General features: G+C 40.3%; 1 long non-coding RNA gene across 14 annotated transcripts in view; it reads right to left on the bottom strand.

Annotated features, from left to right (window-relative positions):
• Window positions 1–23,412, bottom strand: part of LOC106984063 (uncharacterized) — a 34,261-nt gene extending 10,849 nt beyond the window's left edge. The window contains exons 1-6 of one of the 14 annotated variants that reach the window (XR_008290137.1): window positions 8,603–23,412; window positions 7,013–7,105; window positions 5,879–6,039; window positions 3,419–3,471; window positions 1,090–1,287; window positions 440–620 (exon numbers count right to left, since the gene is read on the bottom strand). This is a non-coding gene — a long non-coding RNA (uncharacterized LOC106984063). The remainder of the gene's footprint in view (window positions 1–439; window positions 621–1,089; window positions 1,288–3,418; window positions 3,472–5,878; window positions 6,040–7,012; window positions 7,106–8,602) is intronic. The other 13 variants (XR_003418235.2, XR_003418233.2, XR_008290140.1 and 10 more) reach the window with 13 other exon arrangements.
• Between the last annotated feature and the right edge of the window lie 1,904 nt (window positions 23,413–25,316).

The raw sequence follows: 25,316 nt of genomic DNA on the forward strand, positions 1-25,316 counted from the left end.
ATATCAAGTTGGTACTATGCATCAACAAATACTCAACACTTACCTACTAGTCTGTCAAAGGAATGTGGAAATAATTTCAATTTCAAGGCTTGCTAATCAGAATGGATAGGTTTGTTCTATCTTTCCTACTAAGTAGCTATGATATGCAAAAGGAAGTGATTTATTGTTTTGCGTCTCTCATTCTTTGTTTTTGAAATGGGGATCAAGTATGCTTGCCCTTATAGACCTCACTGGAGCTTAGCTCTGGAGGGATAAATGAAATAATAGGCCACACTCATCTGTAAAGTCAAAATATATGTGTATATGACCAAAAAAAAATGTAGGAATTGATTAAAAAAAAAAAACTGGCTCATGTTCTGTTTTAAAAGCAGAGCTGCAAGAAGTTAAAGTCCATAAAGCCAAAGACAGAATTCCCATAATGATGAGCTCCCCAAACTACCTTTTTTTTTTTTTTCCAGGTGGCCTGCAAGCCATCATCTTAGATTATTTGGAGTTTATCCAGATTCTCAAAAGGAAAGATCTGCTGAATGTGAAGCTGCTTAGAGCTACTTGCAGTCCTCAGGTTTCACATGCTCAGAACGTCCTTGAGAAGAAAGACAGGACTCAGGAAGACACCAAAACTGTTGAGAAATCCAACAATAAAAACAAAGTACTTTATATGGTATGGTATGGAAAGCACCAGGTATGGCTTCCAGATTCCTGATCAGGAATTACTATATGATAAGTACCTTTATATCAATATCAAACAAATTCTAACAGTAGTATGTAAAAGATCACTTATTCAACTCTACTCCCTAGATAAGATATCCAGTGAAACCAAACCAGTGTTCTATGATGTTCTTTCTCAATATGAGCAGAATAGGCTTCAAAATCTCTTGGCAACATCCTTTCCCATCCTTAAGATTAGATACTTTATCCCCTAATACAGGCCTCCAGTTAAACATGGCAATTCATGCATATCTATACATATTTATTCTGCTCCTTCTTGAAACCCCATTAATGATGGTAAATGGGCATTCCATGTACAAGTAAATTTACTCAAAGAATTTTTAAATTAATGGATTGAAATACAAATTCATTTATACACACCCCAGTTAAGATACCTAAAAGGAAATGACTAGTCCAATCTCTCCAGATCTTCTGATCCACTCTGAACCATATTTACTGAGTATGGCTACATTAGACCAAAGCCTTCTAGTTTTGTTTTTACACTGATGACATGTTCAAGAAGCATTCCCTTTCCATCAAAGGGAAGCTAAAGCCAGAGAAAGTGATTACATTTTGGAACTGGTAAAAAAGAAAAAAGCAAAACAAAAAAAAAAAAAAAAACGTATTTTAGGATTCAATACTCATTGACAAGAATTTTAAGACTCTCACTCTGTCATCTCATAGCTCAACAAAACATCAACGTACTTTAGACCTAAAACCCTAGTGTCATAGCTGGCCAACTGGTTCAAGTACTCCAACACTAGCCAAGTCACAGAATCATCACAGCTAGAAGGGGTATTATTGATCATATAATTGGACATTTTCATTCCCTAAATAAGGAAACTGGGAGCCCTGGAGATGAAATTCCATCAATGTTATACAACTAGTTAGTAGGTGGCCAAGTGGTACTTAAACCCAGGTTATCTCTCAATTCAGAGGTCTTTTGCCTGTGGGGTATGGGCAAGGATACTCAGGGGTATAGGAGACTTCTACAAAATTTTTTACCACATTTATATTCATAAAAATAGTCTAGATCATTTAGATGACTACCTTTAAATGGAAAAATTCCAGTGCCAAATTAGTGGCAAGTGGTACTACTTTTGTTGCCTGGAGTTTAAAGAAAAGGACAGAGGAAAACAATATATAAATGAGTATTGTGCCAAATGAAAGACAAATAGCACTTCTATGTGCTATAACAAGATCTTGCAGCAGCTTGAAAAGGGTAATAATTTGGTTAAGGGTATTAACAGCACATGAGAGAAAAGACATGCCATGCTGCAAAGAAGCAATATGATAATAGTAACATTTTCACATTTTAGTAGCCATTTATATACTATTACTTTGTATACTTGCTGTGTTTTACAGTTTTATTATCGATCTAAGCACAAAGACTTTACTCTTATTTTTTTCATGCTCTTTAGCTTAAAAATTATTTCCATGAACTCAGAAGGGGCATAAGAATTTTTTAAAGAAAAGTTTAATCAAATAGAGCAAAATGATAATTGTAGAATCTAAGTGGTGAGTATATTGGTGTTCACTAAACAAATTTTTCAACTTTTCTGAAAATGTTCATAATAAATGTTGGAGGGGAAAGAGGAAAAAATTGAGACAAGAGCTCCCTACTGTCAAACTTGTACAGATTTCAGAAACAGTGTCTCAAATATCTAACATAAAATATAAAAATTATGCCCAATACAAATTAACATGTTACTACTCCATATGCAATACAAGTGACACATCAATCAGAACACTTAAAAATTAGCACACCAATTAGCTTGAATAAAATTCAGTAAAATTACAATGTTGAAAATTGGATTTGGGTTACAAATTGCCAGGAAAAAATCTACTCCTTGGGTCTTATGTAGGTACTTTGGAGAGCTAGCTGGAGGTCACTAAATGGATTTTCTCTACCTCACATAGGAACATGCCCTTCTCTTCCCTCCCTGCCTCCAGTGTTCTCAAGGTACTATAGCTAATCACAAAAAAAATACTGAGAAAATAAATGCATACCCAAGAAACAGATTACCTAACTTTATTAGAGTAATTTAACCTGAAAATGAGGTGCAAATGTGGAAATTGGGATAGAGCCTAGTTGTTAAGAAAGGTTTGTTTCTGCAACCTATTGTAAGTTTCAAAACTTAGAGAAATATTTAGGGTAGAACAGTCATAATTAATTTCAGAAACTTTTAATCAACCTATAGCTAAACTCTCCCTAAACTCAACCATAGAGGCAACTGTCAATGTACTCACCTACCCTAACATGAACATAAAAAAAAAAAAAATCTCCTAACCAAGCCAGGCTGTTGGAGTGGAAAGTAACAGATAATGCACGAGAGGAGACTATAATGATTCATGGGATAATGGGCTATAGTTGGAAATCTCTGTATAAACCCATGTTCAGCTGAAACTAGAGATTATTACACATATAAATACTAACAGATATGTACATATACATGAGTTAATATGCATATATATATATATATATATATATATATCTTTTTGCTCTTATCAATTCAGAAGGTATAGAAGCAATAACACCCCAGTAGCAATGAGCACACATAGCACCCACATCTCAATTTCTAATACTGCTCTCCAATAAAAAGAATAGAACTCATTGGAGAAATGGTAGATTCTGGGATGAGAGACATACACATGAGCCTGCAGCATCTTGTAGTGCCAGAAAGAGCTCAAACAAAAAACAAAAACTCACAAGGATGGGGTTATATTCAAGGAACCAACTGAAAGAACTCCCACTGGCCAAAGCTGAAACGATATGAACCAAAATAAGTAATAGTGAATCATTATCCAGCATATAAAATAAATATTCATGAGTCCACATTGGTATATGTGAACTATTAAATAAATACATAAACTGGAGGAGAAAAGATACATTTTCTATGCAGAAGAATTCCAAATAATTTATGTAGATACTTGACCATCAAAGAGGTGGAGCAAAACTCCCCATTCTTTAAGCATATAGTGAGTTCCTTTCAAATACACTATGATAAGGGAAAAAGTAATTTTTTTAATGTTTATTTATTTTGTGAGAGAGAGCGTATGTGAGTGAGAGTGTGAGCATGAGTAGGAGAGAGGCAGAGACAGAGGGAGAGAATCACAAGCAGGTTTCGCACTCAGCACCGAGCCCAATGTGGGGCTCAATCCCATGACCTTGAGATCAAGACCTGAGCCAATATCAAAAGTCAGATGTTCAACCAACTGAGCCACCCAGGAGCCTCAGGGAAAAAATAATTTTATATGTTAAGTGGAGAAACTTGGCAAACAGTACCTTAGCCAAGTGATAAGGATCAATATCAACAATGATATGTCATATTGATAGTATGTACTCAAGAAGTAAAAATGGCAATCTACTTCTGTAGTCTTCCACCCAAAAACTCATGCTGAGTCTTGTCATGAGAAGAACATCAGACAAATCCAATAAAGGGACATTTTACAGAATACTTGACCGTTAGTCCTCAAAATTGTCAAGGCTATCAAAAAATAAAGTCTGAGAAATTATCATAACTAAGAGGAGCCTAAGGAAGACATGACTACTAGATAAAATGTGGTATCTTGGATGGGATCCTGTAACATTAAAAAAGCATTAAAGAAAAACTGAGGAAATGTAAATAAAGTATGGACTTTAGTTAATAATAATGTAGCAATACTGGTTCACTAATTGTGACAAATGTATCACAGCACTATAACATGTTAATAGTAAGGAAAAATGGGTGTGGGGTATACAGAAACTCCCTCTGTACTATCTTCAAAACCATTCTGTAAACCTCTAAAATAAGCAAGTTTTTTTTTCTTTTAAATCTTCCAACCAGATGCTGAAGGCTTAAAAATCGCAGGGTTTTTGTTTTGTTTTATTTATTTTTTAATATGAAATTTATTGTCAAATTGGTTTCCATACAACATGTTTTTTTTAAAGCAAGTGCAAAATGGACCTGAGAACTGGTAATTCTGTGTTCCAGATTTTGCTACAGTAGGTATCATCATTGTTGGCAAATCTGGCCTAAAGACTTGTTTTTTCTTTTCTGTTTATAAGGATTTAATTGTACTTAGTTTTAAAGTTGAAACATATGAGGCCCAAATATGAAGAATCCACAATGTCAAAGTTATTAAAATTAGCAATTAAACTCTTGTTCTTGTTCATCAGACTTTATGGAAGGACCCAGTCAATCCATTACAAAACGAAGGCAGTGAGTTATAGACAGTTTTCAGTCAGGGAAACATGTAAGGCTAAAAAATTCTAATGGTATATAGATCATAGAATAATTGCATACCAATGCTAAACAATGGCAAGCATACTAACAAACAAAAAATATAGTATGCCATAAGTTTTCAAAGCTATGAATTAAAGTAACCTAGGTATTTGGTAATGAGTCCAGTAATGTAAAAATAGAGTATGACAAAAGTTTTCACCTCTATGGATAAGGTAACCTAGAAATTTTATGAGACATGGTAATGTACACTGATCTCCCAGCAATATCCTTACTTCCAAACTGTTACAAACATTGTTACATATTTTATGCAATAAGAAAGTATTACTTGGATCTGCTGCATAGCCTCTAACATGTCTGGGGGAACTAGAATAGCATTCTAGTTGGTCAAACAAAATAATAAGTCTACCCAACATCTAAGAAATCTAGCACTGGCCAAATTTAAAATTTGCTTCAATCTCTCATCCTATCATGAAGAAATCAAAAGCTCATTTCCAACGTAGTCATCAGAATGAAGGATAGAGTTCTTTAACAAATTCATTTGCACAGGGAGCACAAGGAGCCTAACATTCGATGTCTCAGTACTCTAATTTGGAGAGATCAAGGAAAAGCAATCCAGTAAAACCTAAATCACCAATAAAAAGTCAACACAATATCATCAATATAATGATATATAACTGCGCATGGCCATTGAAGTTTAACTTGTTAAATTCATTGGGTCAGCTAAGTCTCAAACAAATACTTAAGATTCAACTTGAGTTGGATTTTGAGGGAAACCAGTGTTAAGTGCTATTTGTCTATGCCAAAACTATGGTACTGAGAATATCAAGCTTTCTTCCAATCCAATCTGCAAGGCTTGAGACAGAGGAAGGCATTAGCTCTGTTTAACCATACACCATCAATACTCTGTCACCAACCAAGTTTATAAGGTTCGGGGGAACAGTTACCTCAGTTCAGATATCAATTTTCTTCTCTTTAATATGGTAAATTCCCAGAACACTTTCACAAATAAGAATATTTTAGCAGACACCACAGATTAACTTTTTAAATTATTTACTTCAAGTCAAACTCCCATGCAGGTGTACATTTGCTAACCAGGGCCGATATCCTGAAAAAACTTATGAATGCTTAATCATAGCAGCCCTAGGTCTTATGTTTTCCTACAATTTAGGGAGGTGGTTAGAGAAATGGGTAGATAAGTTGTAGAAAGTTAGAAAAACTAAAGGGGTATTTGGGAAAAGATGCACAAAACAAGGATCAGAAAACTTCCTCCAATCCTATATATTAAGGTTCTATAAGAAAGAAAGTCAGAAATGAAATCACAATAACCACTTAGAGAAATGCCCCAAAAAAACCTTAAGTGCTTTCCAATTTTGCAAATGACAAAATGTCATTTTCAGGGATTGAGACATTCGATTCAAGTCTCTGTCTTAATTTATCAGCCATCCCTAGACTGAAGTTGAGACAGATGGTGATTTTATCCAAGGACCAGGACCAAAGGCTAGATGTTCCTATTCCCACTTCTGAACTTTTTCATAAATTTGCCAGCATCTCATTCCTTCTGTCCCCAAACTCATGAAAAAAGTGACTCTATCTAAGAAAACATGTGCTTCATTAAAATACACTTGCAAAAAGCAAGAAATACTGAAATTGTGTCTGTAAGCCTTTAGCCTACATATCCTGAGTAAACTGATCAAAGTGCTCCCTAGTCATACTTTGCATTTTCCCCTTGCCATCACTTTGCTCAATAAGAGTGTTTCTTTCACTCTTCTTCCTCTGTGCCCCACAGAACTTCCCAACATGTTTATGCTACTCATCAAATTGCCCAACAGCATAATTATTTGCTCATTTTAGCATCCTTGTTGACAGGAATCGTATCTATGGTTTTGTTATTTATTCCAGTGTATAACCCAATAAGTATTTGTTGAGTTAACACAAAGATTATATCAATTTTGAAGATGCCCACATTTTCAGAGCATCCCATTTTATAAATGCTAGAGACTTTATTTCAAGCAATGAATTGAAATATAATATAATTAATTATATTATAACTATAATATAATATAATATCCAAGATTCACCTTTGGATGCTGTCTAGTGCAGGCTTCAATCCACTTAAAATTGATCCATCCTTCCTCTTCAGTGGGGGTATAGAACCAGCTCAGAATTGATCCCTTTAAAACAAATTCCAATAAATATTTATAGTTGTATATCAATGTTGAATAATTTTATTAGCAACAAAAAAAGGTCTCAAGCATAGACCAGTGTTTCTCAAATTGGGGTGATAAGAACCCTGGGGGTTTGTGGATATATTCTCAGGGATCCTCAAATCCTACATAAATTATATAAAACATCATATGCCTTTAATAAAGATATCTTAAAATTGGAAAACACGTTTACATTTCAAATAACCTTGTTAAGTCACTGTTTCTCAAAACATATATTCTTTAGGATCTCAAGAAATTTTGTTCCTTTAAAATGCATTTTATCCTGACTAATTACTTCAGTTTGAGAAACAATGGCATAGACCACATTTCCAAGGTGGCTCAGAATCATTTGTATACTACTACCAGTCAGACTGGGGGATGTCTTTAGGCATCGGTGGAAAACAAGCCATGAGGAAATATGGATAGGAATTAAAATGAGCAGTAAGAGAAGCTCCACTCATTAGTATGGTTCTTCTTGCTCCTGCCAGGATGCATGGGTATGCACAAAAGTTTCAAATTTGATGTTAATATTTTTTTTCAGCTGGACATTTTTCAGTTTGTTTCATACCAGGGAGGCTAAGCTTTTTAGCTTATCAAAACATCTGCTGAGAAAAGGGGAAGGGGAAATGGTATATTTAACTTCATAAAAGTGGGCAATGCCATGGTTTTCTTATAAAACTTACATTTCTCCATTGCCTTCTTGCAAAGTAGGTTCTACAAATATCTCAAACTAAAAAGGCATCACTACTCTCATGTTTTGGGGCAGAGATAGAATAAAAAGGTACAAAATGCCAACGTATCAGATTTATACCCCCAATCCCTGAACCTTGAAAAGTTCAAGCTTATAATGAGATTTGACAATCAACAATTCCCCAGCCTTGGCATATAGCCAAACACAACAAGCTTGGTCTTGTCTCTTTAATCACTTTTCATACCTCTAAAAGAGGTAAAAACAAAATGACACTAAAATAAACCAACTGGACTACACATATGGCTGCAATATTAATCATATCGTAGACCAAAGAGAAAAAGTAAACCCACCTCCCTCTTTAAGTTGATCCAACTAACTTCAAAGCCTAGTGGGATCCCTTTTTAAAACTCTGTAACTTACAATTCACACCACACAGCACTTGATTATCATTCCCTAAAAGTATTTCAAGTGTGCTTATATTAGCTTCCCAGAAATACAACCATCGCAGAAATGAGATTATATAGGACTACATCATTTCTACCCCTCACTTCAGTGTAAACTAGCATAGAGTGGGGTATACAATATTTCTGTTGGTTAACTCATATGGTGATATATATATATATATATATATATATATATATATATATATATATATAATTGCAGATAAGACAGGAACAAGGAAGGAGACCCTCTGACTTTTCTACCACTAGCATTTAAGAGAAAGAAAATAGAACATGGAAAAGATTACTTAATAGCTACAAAGTAGTACTTACAGTATTCTAAAGAGCCAGAGACTCTTCTTACAGCTGTCCAAGGAGCTAGTAGTGCATACTGCACCCTGAGCTGGGCCGATCTTTTGACATCCTTGTCAGAGGAATAGTATCCTTTTTCAATGATTACAAAGAACTGCTGTTGTGACCACTAGTTATTTGCTTCAGGAGTTCCATATTAAACACTTATCTGCCACACCCTGCACACTAGAGACTAGGATATTATTCATTTTACCAAGCAGCTGTTGAAATTCATGTCCAGAAGAATGATTAGATCTTGGCTTATTTTTCAATCTAAAATAGGGAAATTGGACCCATCATTTCTAATCCCTCACTTCAGTGTAGTGCTTCAGGCTAGTTTAAATTAGCAGATTTAAATAGTGTGCATTTTATTTATGTAATAGATTAATCAAGTAAGATGAATTATGGTTTTCAAAAGTGCCTCAGCATATGTTCTCTCATTTCATTCTTTTACAGCAATCTTCTTGAAATAAGTAAGGGGTGGTAGATGCTTCAGATGAAGAAATTTAAGGATTAGAATGTTTAGGTAGTTTTTCTAAAAGTGAACAGTGGTAAAGCCCAAATAAATAATGGGTTTTAAAATGGTGGTAGAACCCAAAGATATTGCTCTTAAGAGTTCCACTCTAGAAGTCTTTTGGGAATACCAAAATAGCAAGAGTCACAGTGGTCTATCCACAGACCCAGCACCCTTAGTAAAATGAGAGACACTGGTCATCAGGTACATGGTATAAATGGGTTTTTGGACCTCAAAATTCAATGACCAGGTTTACAATTCCACCTTGCAAACAGTATTTTTTTTTTTTAATTGTACGCTGGCAACTGGCACAGTACAATAGCAATATACAAGAGGAGAAGTGAAATTCTTGGCCAGGCAATCTGCTCTGGAAGGAAGAATACACAGACAATGCTAATCTTTCTTCCTGGGGAGACAATTTTCAACTGATACTTATACTGGAAATCTAAAATAAAAGGTGGCAATCCAGCTTTCTAGGCCTGACTTGCCTTGAGCATTTTGCTCAGTGAAGCAGTAACAGAAATGGTCAGGGATGGTTCCTATCCCAGAATGTAACAACTGGAATTGGGATTATTAACAAATGCAGACAAAGGCGTGAAGGTCCATCCACCTAATTCAGGCCTGCTTTGGGTAGTCAACACTGCACAAACACATCAAAATGGTAGGAAAATCTTGGGCTGATGACCTGAAAAAAATGGGACAATCAGTACTGTGTTAATAACACAGAAGAGACTTTGGGTACTCAGCATTACTCAGAAGCAATGCAAAGAAGTGGAGGGGTCCATGTCTGATGGGAGGGACCAAGGATAGTGCAACTGAGGCATTACAGCAATACAAAGTGAGTAATGCAATGACATCTGGGATTGTTAATGTTTTAAATCCAAGAGAAAGGGACTTGCCCAGTCAACATTCCCCAGCAATAATGCAAAAGGGGCAGGGTGGCGTTGGGAGGGAAAAAGGAACACAATCTTATTTAGTGGCCCAATACATGAACACCTGAAATTGTGAGAATGGTGCTTATGCACCTTGGATGGGTCCAAGGGTGAGCAAGGGGTGGGAAGAGGGAAGGAAGGAGAAGATCATGACTACTTGGAATTTTATACATAGAAGCAATACAAAAGGAGAGGGAGTATGGGGTACTATTTGATGGACAAGTTCACAGCATACTGCCATGTTTATACTTTATTATGCCAAGGGAAATTGGGGCTGGGAGTGTTTGCCTAACAAGGCCAGGGAGGAAAAACCCATTGCTAATTGCCATTGTGCCCACTAATAGTCCCACTAATTGCCACTGTGCCCACTAATAGTTTAATAACTCTAAACTAATAGAGTTTTGTGTGGTCAGCAACCCCTGCATTAATGCAAAGGGGGTTTAAGGGAATGTTATCCTAAATCTAACAGAAGGGAACATAGACAATTGCACATTGACAGTCCAAGAAAGGGGCCTTAGTACCCCTGATGTATACAAAGCGGGTACAGAGGTCCCATCATTGCTAGTGGTGCACATTAATTGTCCAAGAGCTGAGGTCATGATAGCACTCCTCAGCAGCAATCCAAAGATAGTGGTAAATGCATAGGGCATCCTTTCACACTACACAAATCCACAGACACATACAAGTCTGTACAATTATAATCTCAAGAGAAGAGCTCATTTATGGTTAACACACCCCTGATACAAAGGGGGTTTGAGGGAATGCAACCCTAGTCCAACAGAAAAGATGGACAATTGCAATTATGCACATTAGAGTCTAAAAGAAAGGGCATTAGGTAAATAACATCTTACTCCAAAGCAAAGAGGGGTTCTAGTATAAGACACACTTAGCAAACTGCATTTATACACATGAACTTTTCAAGTGAAAGAGTCTTAAGTAGTGGACACTACCTGCTGAACCTGGTAAGGAAGTAGGCAGGATCCTTACTGAGTGCACAAAATAGGAAAAAATGCAATTGCACATATTACCACTCCAAAAGAGGGCCTTGGTTGATCAGTACACACTGCTGTACTGCAAAGGGAAGCTGAGGGTGTATAACTATTTCAATTATGAATATTAATGGTTTACTAGAAGGAACTTGGGGAGAAAACAGTATCCCCTGCAGCAGTGCAAAGCAGATACGTTAGTTTTGAAAGTGATAGGGTTGTGGAAACTACAATTCTGCACATTAACCATCCAAGTGTAAATGTCACAGCAGTGGGCACCACCTACTGGAAGGCATAGAAGTAGGGGTGGAGGATGTCCTCATCTAGTGCACAAGAACCCAGACTAATGCAATTATGCACATTAACAGGATAAGTTAGGGATCAGCAACCCTAGCATACAGCAAATGACATACAACAGAGTAGGATGAACTAAGTTGCAATTATGTACATTAATGTCCAACAGACATGGTATGATCAACTAAACCATGTATCTTGTACAGATACAAGGATCTTAAAATAATGGGCACTCCTTGCTAAAGATAAAGGGAGTGGGGAGAGGGGTGTCCTTATTTGGTGTACAGAAAAATGTACAAATGCAATTATGCATAATCACAAGGCATGAAAAAAAGGTCTTAATGATCAGTACCCCTTCTGGGGTCTGAGAAGGTAGTATCTTATTCAAACAGGATGAGCCTGTGCAATTATGCACATTAATGTCCATGGTGCATGGCTGTGGTCAATTACAATTGTCTTCCTTGACTGCTCAACAGTCTTGTACAGGGCACGGTCTTGTACAGTGGGCACTCCCTGCTTGAAGATACAGGGAGTGGAGAGAGGTTTTCTTCTCTAGTACATAAGAACCCAGATAAATATAACATGCATCTTAACAGGCCATGAAACAGAACCTTATGGGTCAGAATTCCCTGCAGTACTTCAAAGGGAGTGTAAAGGGGAAGAATCCCAATGTAATTGTCATTATGCACATTAACAGTTTGAGAAAGGGGCCTTAAATGGACAGTAAGTACCCCATGAAGTAAAGCTTAGAGGCTGTGAAAAGACTCAGGGACCCAAGTTAACTCAAAGGACAGTGGACAACCAATACTACACACATCCAGAGTCCCAAGAGAAAGGCTTTAAGGTGGTCAGTCACTTCTGCTTCAGTAATTGCAGGAGTCTTGAACTAAAAGGTACAGTTGTGGACAACTGAGTATGCACAAGACAACAAAGGCTGTGCACATTAACTGCATTAGTGTGTAAAATCTTAAGTAGTAGGCACCTCTTGCTGGAATATAAATAGTATGGGGAGAATCCTTATCTAGGTATAAGAGTGAATTTAAGTATGCACATTAACAGTCCAAGAGAGTGACTCTTGGCTAGTCAGAAGCCCCCACAGTAATGTAAATTGGGCAAGGAAATGAGATCCCATTCTAACATAAGGGACCATTGGTTACTGTAATTATGCACATTTAAACTATAAAGGAGAAGCAGTTATAGTTGGTCAGCACGCCTGACACAGAGAAGGTGTGATGGGGGTGGGATCCCCAATTTGGGGATGTGCAATCTGGCACATTAACTGTCCAAAAGAAGGACCTTAGGTGGTTAGTACCCCCTGCTATAATACTAAGAAATAAAGATATTAGCTTATCAAGAGGGTATATGCACATTTAGAGTCCTAAGAGGAATACTTTGAGATACTAACATCCCCTGATGCAATACAAAAAGGGTGGGAAATTAGTTAAAAGTGAAGGACTATAAACACTGGAATTTTGCTACAAATAATCCCCCCAAAAAATAACTAAAGTAATTAATACAGAGAGTACGGGGGACTTAAATGAATGACAGTGTGGTCAATTACCATGGTTCACTTTATTGTAGTACAAAGGTCTTGAATAAAGGGCATTCACTGCTGAATACAAGGGAAGTTAGTGAAATCTTATCGACTGCAGAGAAAGATGAACAAATGCAATTATGCACATTAACAATGCAAAAAAAAGGGGGTTTTGGTATTCAGCACCCCTTACTATAATGCTAACAGGGGGTCAGAGAATGAGATACACCTGAACAGTCTCCAGTACCTTCTGTGGTAATGCAAAGGGAGTTGAGGGGCGAGAGGCAAGGGATGAAATCATAGACTAAAAAAGGGACCACTGTTGTAACTGAGCATAAAAACTGTCCCAAGCACCCTCTCTGATAATGTACAAGGAGTTGGAAGGCATGAGATCTGAGACTAAGAAAAGGGACCAAATCTGCATTTGAGCACATTCATAGTACCAAGTGCCCTCAGCAGTAACCCAAAGTTTGAAGGGCATGGATCTCACAGTAGGAGAAAGGACCACACCTGCAACAGCGCCCTTTAATGGTCCCAAAAAACCTTCCCCAAGTATTGCAAAGGGAGTACAAGAGAATGGGATCCTAGACTAACAGAAGGGACCACAGCTGCAGTTAGCACCTTAACAGTCCCAGATGCCTTTCTAGGTAATGTAAAGGGGCTGGGAAGTCATGGGATCCTAAACTACAAAAGTGACACAGCTGCAATGAAGCACTTTAACAGTTCCAAGTACCCTCTGCTATAATGCAAAGACAGTAGGAGGGCATGGAAAAGTATATGAACAGAAGGAACCACAGCTAAAATTAAGTACTTTATAAGTTCCAAATACACTCCCAGATAATGTAAAAAGGAGATGATGGGCATGGGATCCTACAAAACAGAAGGTACCACAGCTGCAACAGAGCATGTGACAGGCCCAAGTACGCCCTGCTGTAATGCAAATAGAGATGGAGGTGTGGAATCCTAATCAGAAGGGAACACAGGCTGCAATTAAGCACCTTTCAGTACCAAATCTGATCCCAGGTAATATAAAGGGAAGAGGTGGTCATGACCAGCAAAATGGACCACACCTGTATGTAATGCACATTTACAGTCCCAAGCACTATCTGCTATAATGCAACGGGAGTTGGAGGACATCGGATCCTAGACTAACAAAGGGGACCCGCAGCTGCAAATGAGTACTTTAAAAGTCCCCCAAATCCTCCCAGATAATGTAAAGGGAGTAGAAGGGAATGGGATCCTAAATCAACAAAAGTGACTACACCAGGAATTAAGTACTTTAACAGCCCCAAGTATCCAATGCTATAATGCAAAAGAGTAGGAGGGCATGGGAAACTAGACACACAAAAGGGACCACAGCTCCAATAGAGCATTTAAACAGTCCCAAATACATTCTCAGGTAATGCAAAGTGAGTTGGAGAACATGGGATCCTAGACTAACAGAAGGGACCAGGGCTGCAATTAAGCCATTAAAAGTCCCAAATATCCTCTGCTATAATGGAAAGGGAGTTAGAGGGCATGGAATGCTAGACGAACAGAAGGGACCACAGCTGCACATGAGCATATTAATTGTCCCAAATCTGTTACTAGGTAATGGAAAACCAGTTGGAAGGGACTGGAAACTAGATTAACAGAAGGGACAACAACTGTAATTAATAAGCATGTTAACATTCCCAAATCTGCTCCCGGTAATGTAAAGGGGGAAGGACAAGAGATCCTAGACTAACAGAGGGGACCCCACCTGCAGTTAAGCACTTTAACAATCCCAAGTACCATCTGTTGTAATGCAAAGAGAATAGGAGGGCATGGGAAACTATACTAATTTAATTATGTGGTCTCTTTTAACAGTCCCAAAAATCCTCTCAGGTAAACAGAGTAGGAGGGGATGGGACCCCGGAATTACAGAAGGGACCACAGCAGCAATTAAGCACTTTAACAATCCCAAGGACCCTCTGTTATAATGTAAAGATAATAGGAGGGCATGGGAAACTACTAACAGAAGAGACAACAGCTGCAATTAAGCAACTTAGAGTCCCAAATACACTCCCAGGTAACACAAAGGCAGTTGGAGGGCTTGGGATACTAGACTAACAGAAGGGACCACAGCTACAGTTAAACCCACTAACAGCCCCAATGACCTCTGCTGTAATGCACAGGGAGTTGGACAACATTGGGATCCTATAACAGAAGGGACCAGAGATGCAATTAAGCATTTTTTAGTCCCAAATACCATCTGATAATACAAAGGTAATACAAAGGATCCTAAACTACTGGGACCACAGCTAAAATTAAACATATTAAGAGTCCCAAGTAGCCTCTGCTGTATGCAGGAGTTGGAGGACATGGGACCCCAGACTAACCAAAGGGACCACAATTGCAAATGAGCACATTACTAGTCCCAAATCCACTCCCAGGTAATGCAGTGAGTAGCAAGGGATAGGACCCTAGACTAAGAAAAGGGACCACAGCTGCAACTAAGCACTTTAACAGTCCCAAAGATAATACAAAGGGAGTTGAAAGATATGAGATCCTAAACTAACAGACAGGACCATGACTGCAATTAAGCACCTTAAAGGTCTGAAGTACCCTCTGCTGTAATGCAAAGGAAGTAGGAGTACATGGAAAACTAGATTAACAGAAGGGACTATAGCTGCATTAAGCTCATTAACAGTCCCAAATCCTCCATCTGCTCTAATGCAGAGGAAGTGAGAAGGCATAGGATAACTAGATTAATAGAAGGGATTGTAACTGCAATTAAGCACATTAACAGTCCCAAATGTCCTGCCATTAATGTAAAGGGAGTAGAAGGGGAATGGGATCCTAGACTAACAGGGGGCACCACAGCTACATTTAAGCACCTTAAAGGTGCCAAGTTCCCTCTGTTCTAATGCATAGGGAGTTGGATGGAATGCTACATTAACATAAGGGACAGAGCTGCATTTAAGCAAATTAACAGTCCCATGTACATTGTGTGCTAATGCAAAGCAAATAGAAGGGGATGGGATCCTAGACAAATTAAAGGGACTCTGGTGGCAATGAAGCACATTAACAGTCCCAAGTATCCTCTGCAGTAATGCAAAGTCAGTAGGAGGGGATAGGATCCTACACTACTAGAAGGCACCATAGCTGCCTTTAAGGACCTTAAAGATACCAACTACCCTCTGCTGTAATGCATAGGGAATTGGAGAGGATGGAATACTATACTAATATAAGGGACAGGAGCCGCATTGAAGCATATTTACAGTCCCTTGTACCCTCTGTGGTAATGCAAAGCAAGTAGGAGGGAATGGGATCTTAGATTAACAGAAGGGACTGTAGTACCAATTACCTACATTAAGAGTCCCAAGTATCCTTTGCAGTAATGCAAAGGAAGTAGGAGAGAATGGGAACATAAACTAATAGAAGGGGCCATAGCTGCATTTTAGCACCTTTAAGGTCCCAAACGCCCTATGTTATAATGCATAGGAAGTTGGAGAGGATGAAATCCCTATGCTAACATATGGGCTGTAGCTGCATTCAAGCACACTAACAGTACCATGTACCCTCCATGATAATGCAATGGAGTAGGTGGAGATGGAATCCTAGTCTAACAGAAGGGACTATAACTACAATTAAGCATATTAACAATCCCTTGTACACTCTGTGATAATGTAAACTCTGTAGGAGGGGATGGGATCCTAGACAAACAGAAGGGACTATAGCAGTAATTGGGCACATTTACAGTCCCAAGTGTACTCTGTAGTAATACAAAGTAGGAAGGGATGGGAACATAAACTAACAGAAGGGGGCATAGCTGCATTTTAAGCATCTTAAAGATCTCGAGTACTCTCTGCTGTAATGCAAAGGGAGTTAGGTGGGGATGGGATCCCAGACTAACAGAAGGCACTGTAAGTATACTTAAGCACTTTGAAGGTCCCATCTGCTATTAAGCATAGGGAGTTGGAGAGGATAGTCCTACATTAACATAAGGGATCACAGCTGCATTTAAGCACATTAACAGTCCCAAGTACCCTCTGCAACTATGCAAATGCATTAGGTGGGGATGGAATCCTAGGTGAAAGAAGAGCTGCCTTTAAGCATAAACAGTCCCCTTGTACTTTTTGTGGTATTGCAAACCCTGTAGGAGGGGACAGGATCCTAGACAAACAGAAGGGATTATAGCAGCACTTAAGCACATTATCAGTACCTTGTACCTTTTGTAAGTAGGTAGAGGATAGGATCCTAGACTAACAGAAGACACCATAGCTGCATTTAAGCACTTAATTGTCCCTTGTGCCTCCTGTAGAAATGCAAACGTTTAGGAGGGGCTAGGATTATAGACAAACAGATGGGACTGTAGTGGCAATTAGGCATATTAACAGTCCCAAGTATCCTCTGCAATGCAAAGTGTAAGTAGGAGGGGCTGGGAACACTAACAGAGGGGTTGTAACTGCATTTAAGCTTCTTAAAGATTTCCAGTACCTTCTGCAGTAATTGAAAGGGAGTTAGGTAGTAATGGGATCCCAGACTAACAGAAAGCACCATAGCTTAAAAGCACCTTAAAAGTCTCAAGTACCTTCTGTTGTAATGCACAGGGAGTTGGAGAGGATGAAATCCTACACTAACTTAAGGGACCATGGCTTCATTTAAGCACATTAACAGTCCCAGGTACCCTCCATGATAATGCAAAGGGAGCAGGTAGGGATGGGATCCTCATCTAACAAAAGGGACCACAGCTGCATTAGAGCACATTAACAGTCCCAAGTAGCCTCTGCAATAATGCAGAGTTAGGTGGGGATTGGGTCCTAGATTAACAGGAAAGATCTTAGTTGCATTTAAGCACATTAACAATCCCTTGTACCCTCTGTGGTAATGCAAACAGTGTGGAATGGGACAGGATCCTAGATTAACAAAAGGGATTGTAGCAGCAATTAGGCACACTAACATCCCAAGTATCCTCTGCAGTAATGCAAAGCAAGTAGGAGAGGACAGGAACATAAACTAACAGAAGGGGCCATAGCCACATTTAAGCACCTTGAAGGTAGAAACTACTCTCTGCTGTAGTGCATAGAGGGTTTGGCAAGGATGGAATCCTACATTAACATAAGGGTCTGTGGGTGCATTTAAGCACATTAACAGTCCCGTGTATTCTCCATTAAAATGTAAAGGGAGTTTGTGAGGGTGGGTTCCCAGTCTAACAGAAGGGACCAATGCTACAATAAGTTCATTAGTGTCTCAAGTACCCTCTGCAATAATGCAAAGGGAATTAGGTGGGGATGGGAACCTGAGTTAACAGAAAAGACAGTAGCTGCATTTAAGCACCTTAACAGTCCCTTGTATCCTCTGTGGTAATGTAATCCATGTAGAAGAGGATGAGAATCTAGACAAACAGAAGGGACTATAGTGGCAGTTAGGCACATTAACAGTCCCAGGTAGCCTCAGCAGTAATGCAAAGGAAGTAGGAGGAGATGGGAACATAAACTAACAGAAGGGGCCATACCTGCTCTTAAGCACCTTAAAGGTCTCAAGTATTCTCTGCTATAACACAAAAGTAGGAGTGCATGGGATTAACAGAAGAGACTATAGCTGCAATTAAACTCATTAACAGTCCCAAATACCATCTGTTCTAATGCAAAGGAAATGGGAAAGCATAGGATCTTAGACTAACAGAAGGGATTGTAAGTGCAATTATGCACAGTAACAGTCCCAAATGCCCTGCCATGTAATGTAAAGGGAGTAGAAGGGGGATGGGATCCTAGACTAACTGGGGGGACCACAGCTATGTATAAGCATCTTAAAGGTGCCAAGTACCCTCTGCTCTAATGCATAGAGAGTTGGAAAGGATGGAATCCTACATTAACATAAGGGACAGAACTACCTTTAAGCACATTAACAGTCCCATATACACTGTGTGCTAATGCAAAGTGAATAGAATGGTGTGGAATCCTAGAGTACTGAAAGGGACCACAGCTAAAATTAAACATATTAAGAGTCCCAAGTAGCCTCTGCTGTATGCAGAAGGAGTTGGAGGACATGGGACCCCAGACTAACCAAAGGGACCACAATTGCAAATGAGCACATTACTAGTCCCAAATCCACTCCCAGGTAATGCAGTGAGTAGCAAGGGATAGGACCCTAGACTAAGAAAAGGGACCACAGCTGCAACTAAGCACTTTAACAGTCCCAAAGATAATACAAAGGGAGTTGAAAGATATGAGATCCTAAACTAACAGACAGGACCATGACTGCAATTAAGCACCTTAAAGGTCTGAAGTACCCTCTGCTGTAATGCAAAGGAAGTAGGAGTACATGGAAAACTAGATTAACAGAAGGGACTATAGCTGCATTAAGCTCATTAACAGTCCCAAATCCTCCATCTGCTCTAATGCAGAGGAAGTGAGAAGGCATAGGATAACTAGATTAATAGAAGGGATTGTAACTGCAATTAAGCACATTAACAGTCCCAAATGTCCTGCCATTAATGTAAAGGGAGTAGAAGGGGTATGAGATCCTAGACTAACAGGGGGCACCACAGCTACATTTAAGCACCTTAAAGGTGCCAAGTACCCTCTGTTCTAATGCATAGGGAGTTGGATGGAATGCTACATTAACATAAGGGACAGAGCTGCATTTAAGCAAATTAACAGTCCCATGTATATTGTGTGCTAATGCAAAGGAACTAGAAGGGATGAGACCCTAGACTAATAGAAGAGATTGTAGCTACAATGAAGCACATTAACAGTCCCAAGTAGCTGCTGCAGTAATGCAAAGGAAATAGGAGGGGATGGGAGTATAAAACTAACAGAAGAGGCTATAGCTGCATTTAAGCATCTTAAAGTGTCCAAGTACCCTGTGCTGTAATGCATAGGGAGTTGGAGACAATGGAATCCTACAGTAATATAAGGAACCACACAGCTTCCTTAGAGCACATTAATAGTCCAAAGTACCCTTTGCAATAATGCAAAAGGAAGTTAGGTGGGGACAGGATCCCAGGTTAACAAGGGAAACCATAGCTGCCTCTAAGCACATTAATGGTCCCTTGTACCTTCTATGATAATACAAACTGTGGGAGGGGATGGGACAAAGAAAAAGAAAAGGGAAAGTAGTAATTGGGCACATTTAGAGTCCCAAGTATCCTCTGCAGTAATGCAAAGTAGGAGGGGATGGGAACATAAACAGAAGGGGTCATAGCTACATTTAAGCACCTTAAAGGTCTCAAGTACCCTTTGCTATAATGCAAAGCAGGAATAAGTGGGAAACTAGATTAACAGAAGGAACTATAGCTGCAATTAAGCTCATTAACAGTCTCATTGTACCCTTCATGATAATGCAAAGAGAGTAGGTGAGGACAGGATCTAACAGAAGGGACTGTAACTACAATTACACACATTAACAGTCCCAAGTACCCTCTGCAGTAATGCAAAAGAATTTAGATTGGGATGGGAACCTAGATTAATAGAAGAGACGATAGCTGCCACTTAGGCACATTAACAGTCCCTTGTACTCTGTGTAATGCAAACTCAGTAAGAGGGAGGAGATTGGGATCCTAGACAAACAGAGGACTCTGGCAGCAATTAAGCACATTGCAGTCCCAAATATCCTCTGCAGAAATGCAAAGGAAGTAGGAGGGGGTGGGATCTTAGACTAACAGAAGGCACCATAGCTGCCTTTGAGGGCCTTAAAGATCCCAACTACCCTCTGCTGTAATGCACAGGGAGTTAAAGAGGATAGACTCATACACACTAACATAAGGGACAGAGCTGCATGTGAACACATTAACAGTCCCATGTACAATCTGTGCTAATGCAAAATGAGTAGGAGGGTATAGGATCCTAGACTAATGGAAGGAATTATCGCTGCAGTTAAGCACATTAACGTTTCCAAGTATTCTCTGCAGTAATGCAAAGGAAGTAGGAGGGGATGGGATCCCAGACTAACAGAAGGGACCATAACTGCCTTAAGCACCTTAAAGGACCCAAGTGCCCTCTGCAATAATGCAAAGGGAGTTAGGTGGAAATGGGATTTTAGGTTAACAGTAGGAGACATTGGGGATTGCAATTTTGCACATGAACAATTTTAGGAGAAGAGCCTTAGATAATTAGCACTTTTTAGATATAGAGATGGTGCAGGGTTCCTGATACAAAAGGCTCAGTCTAGCCAATTAATATTGTACACATAAAATATCCTAGTGTATTGTTCTTGAGTAGTAAGGGTCCCCTGCTAGAATACAAAGGGAGTGGGTGTGGCTAGTTCACAGAACATGTGCCAATGCAATTATGAAAATTATCAATTCAAGAGAAGTGTCTTTGAGTGATCAGCCCACATTATAGTATGCAAATGGAATACAGTGGCTCTTTCAAATGGACAGGACTCTGCACAACTCCAACTGTGCAAATTAACTGTCCAACAACTGAGTTCCTGAATAATCTGCACTCACTAGCAATATCCCAAAGTGGTTAGGACGGGGTGGGATTCCATTTTTTATTGCGCAGCACCATGGACATATGCAATTATGCACATCAACTGTTTAAGTGACCTTGGGTAATCAGAACCCCTCATAAGCAATGGCATAAAGATAAAGTTATATCCTAGACTAACTGTTGGGACAGTGGGCAATGAGGATTTTACATATTAATGCAGGGTAGTAAGTAGTCTGCACTACCTGGAGTAAAGAGAAGAGAGCATGGGTGGGTCTTACCTTTTAGGCAGGATCTTGAATATTAATGATTGTATTCATCAATATCCCAAAGTAAAGGACTTTGAAGATGAGCCCATCTGCTATAGTGCAAAGGAGTTGCAAAGGACTTGTGTAATGAACAGGGGTGTGGACAATTGGGATTATACTCATCAATCATTCAAGGAACGTGGTCCCAGGTAGTCAGCACTGCCTAATGGCAATGCAAAGGGGATGAAGGGTCATTGATTACTGGGCAAGACAACATACAATTACAGTTTGGTACTTTAATTGTCAAAGAACAGCAGGCCATCCCAGAAGCAGGACAAAAATGGTAGGGTGCCTTTGTTTAATGGACAAGGCTAATACAATTTGGGACTGAGCATGTTAACTATTGAACAAAAGATTCGTGTTTTCTGCACCCAGTCCTGAATTCAGCAAAAGGACTGGGATCTAATCCAATGGGCAGGACAATTAAAATTTCACTCAGGGTAGAGTTCAGGTGACCAGCACAATATTATGAGCACTGCCCAGAAAACGGGGACTGTGACTACTGCAGCAATGACAGAAGAATGGTTTCTCCTTCCTTAAGGGCAGGGAATAGAGATGATGAGTAACTAAAATTATGAACAATAGTTATCTGATATTAAACTCAATTAACTAACATTTCTAACATTGACACAAAGGTGAACAGATTGATTGTTCTAACGTGGGACAGTGGACAAATGGGACTGTGTACATTAATTGAAAATGATAACTCAGGTAGTCAACTCGGAAAGTCAGCAAATGCTAGAGGCACACAGGGTCATTCCAGTCTTATGGATGAGCAATGGACAACTTTTAGCACCAAATCAATGCAAATTGGAGTGACTTTAGGGAGAAGCAGGGTTAGGGTGATGGCTGGGGCTGGGGCTGGGGCTGGGGCTGGGGCTGGGGCTGGGGCTGGGACTCGGGCTGGGGCTGGGGCTAGGGATAGGGCTGGTGATAGGGCTGGGCAGCTGGAGCTAGGGCTGGGGCAGGGCTGGACACAGGGCAGGGGCAGGGCTGGACACAGGGCAGGGGAAGGGCTGGTGCTAGATTGGGGGGCGGTTGCTGGGAGCAGGGCTGGGGAGGAAATGGGAACTATGGAGGCAAGGCACCACAGAAAATTAAAATTATGGGCATTGACACTCAAATATAACGTTTCACTAGAGGAAACAAGTCCACAGTAAGTCTAGTTTCCTGCATGATAGTTTTTACTCAATTCGTGCAGCATTCAGGATGGGAACAAAGCGAGGCCTGGACTGGAGTGGACCTTCAAATATTCCTTATTACATTTGGTCATAAAGTTAAAATTTTAATTAACTACTTCTGTACTATAAGACTCTTACAAAATCCAAAAAGATGTAGTTTATTAAGTCAATTTCAGAGTAAAAAAGTAGTAAAAATTTTTTAAATAGCAATTTGAATTTGAATATCTAAAGCCAAAAAAAACTTAAGGAATTAGTAAAACAAATTAAAAATTTTAACTTATTTTAAGGAACTCAAAAATAAAAACTCATTAAATGTAATTGAATTCTACAAATAAGCAAAGCCCCTAACTACATTTCCAGAATAGTAACTTAAAGCCTAAAACTAATGCTAGCAGACCACATAATCAAACTACATAGGACTGTAATCCAAGAAATAAATAAAAATCAAAATCCGACCCCAGCAGTAGCCACGGGGTAGGTGTTCCTCTTGAGGAAGGCAGGGATTCCTCTTCTGCCACCTGCTGGCCAACCATCATCTGTGATCCATTGTGGTTCTTACCAGGACTGCCACCATGTTCACACCCAGTGGCTTGGAGCACTGCCCCTGGCCAAATTGCAGAAGAGCAAAGGCGGTGGCGGGGGGGGGGGGGGGGGGGGGGGGGGGGGGGGGAGAGGAGGTGGGAGGGGAGGAGGGGGGGAGGAGGGGGGGAGGGGAGGAGGAGGGGGGAGGGGAGGAGGAGGGGGGAGGGGGGGAGGGGAGGAGGAGGGGGGAGGGGAGGAGGAGGGGGGAGGGGAGGGGGAGGAGGTGGGGGGAGGGGAGGGGGAGGAGGTGGGGGGAGGGGAGGGGGAGGAGGTGGGGGGAGGGGAGGGGGAGGAGGTGGGGGGAGGGGGTTGGGGGGGAGAGTAAACTAGCCTTGGGCCATGGCACCAATGCAGAAAAATGGAGGTAAGGTTCAGCCAACGGAGCCAAATATCCAACACTGCAGGAGGCAATGCTGGAGGGGAGGGAGCAAGTGAGAGGGGAGGGAAGTGTAAAAAGGAAGTGTCCTTGGAAAGACCTTGAGTACCACCCACTGGGAGAAGACGTACAAACATGGCTCCTCTGCTTCCTCCTGACTGGATGAATAAAGACCGCGATGAAGTGCTATGCTAACTCACACAATCTAACTCCCTCCTCCAGTAATTGGCTGTGCCCAATCCTTCCACCCTTTCCGATTGGGTGGGTCATGCGGCAATCCAACATTGGCCATCCCACCTTTCTCTCACTTTTCGCGGCAAACACGACAAAGCCCGCCATCTTTAACAATGCGGCAGGCCCATCTGGTGCAAAGCCCGCCAAGAATGTACCGGTAAAAATCCCCGCCAAGACGTCCACGTGACAAATTGCCATGACATCCAAATGACAAGGTCTGCCATATTGTCCCTGCGGCAAAACCTGTTAGGAAATGCACACGGCAAAGACAAAAGCCCGCCATGTTTTACACTGCGGCAAGTACTCCAGCCGCCATCTTTTACTATGTAACAGAATATTTGCACCGCCATGCTGTGCACTAGAACAAAGACACCACCATGATGTAGCCTTCCCGCCACATGAACACTGCGGCAAAACTGGGTCCGCCATTTTGGACACTCTAACAAAGCAGAGAGCCATGCTGAGCAATACTGCAAACCCAAAATCGCCATTTTGAACCCTATGCCTTAACCTTCTCCCTCTCATTTTTGACCATCCTCTTGTAACATGACAGAAGACCATCCTGTTTTTCTACCTCATGATACCACAGTTCATGCAAAGCTCCTAACAAGCCCCAAATCAGCTCATTCAAAACATGTAGCTAATGCAATGCATGTAACTGCCTCTGCCTGTCCCGCTAGCCATCTTAGCTCCCTAATTTATACTTGGCACAACTAACCCTCAGCCAAGCGGCTGAAGTGGCCGCCATCTTTCCTCCCCAGCCTAACTCCTTGGCCTAACTGCTAAGTCATCTCCCAGCTAAAGCCGTAGGTCCACTCACACAACACCAAACGATTGATTAGCAGCATAAATTTGTAGACATTCCAGACAGTACAACGAACCACAAAAGCCAACATTTCCATCCATAAAAGGCCCCGATGGGCCATGAGAAAAAAAAAATCTAAGCAGGTATCCACAGCCCCGATGGGCAAAGGAAAAAAAATAAATAAATAAAGCAGGTATCCAAGGCCCCGATGGGCAAGGGAAAAAAAATAATAAAAGCAGGTATCCGAGGCCCCGATGGGCCAAAAAGGAACTTTTTTTTAAAGCTGGTATCCATTGCCCCGATGGGCCAGAGGGTTAAGGGGAGGGAAGGAGACACAGCAGGTATCCGAGGCCCCGATGGGCTAAGGGTAAAAAAAAAAAAAAAAAAAAATTAAAAGCAGGTATCCGCTGCCCCGATGGGCAAATTAAAAAAAATAAATAAAAGAAAAGAATTAAAACGCAGGTATCCACAGCCCCGTTGGGCGAAAAAAATGATAATAAAACCTGGTATCCACAGCCCCGATGGGCAAAATGTAGAAAAGAGAAGGGGGGAAA

This window comes from Acinonyx jubatus, chromosome X (assembly GCF_027475565.1).
Source record: "Acinonyx jubatus isolate Ajub_Pintada_27869175 chromosome X, VMU_Ajub_asm_v1.0, whole genome shotgun sequence".
Lineage (NCBI taxonomy): Eukaryota > Metazoa > Chordata > Mammalia > Carnivora > Felidae > Acinonyx > Acinonyx jubatus.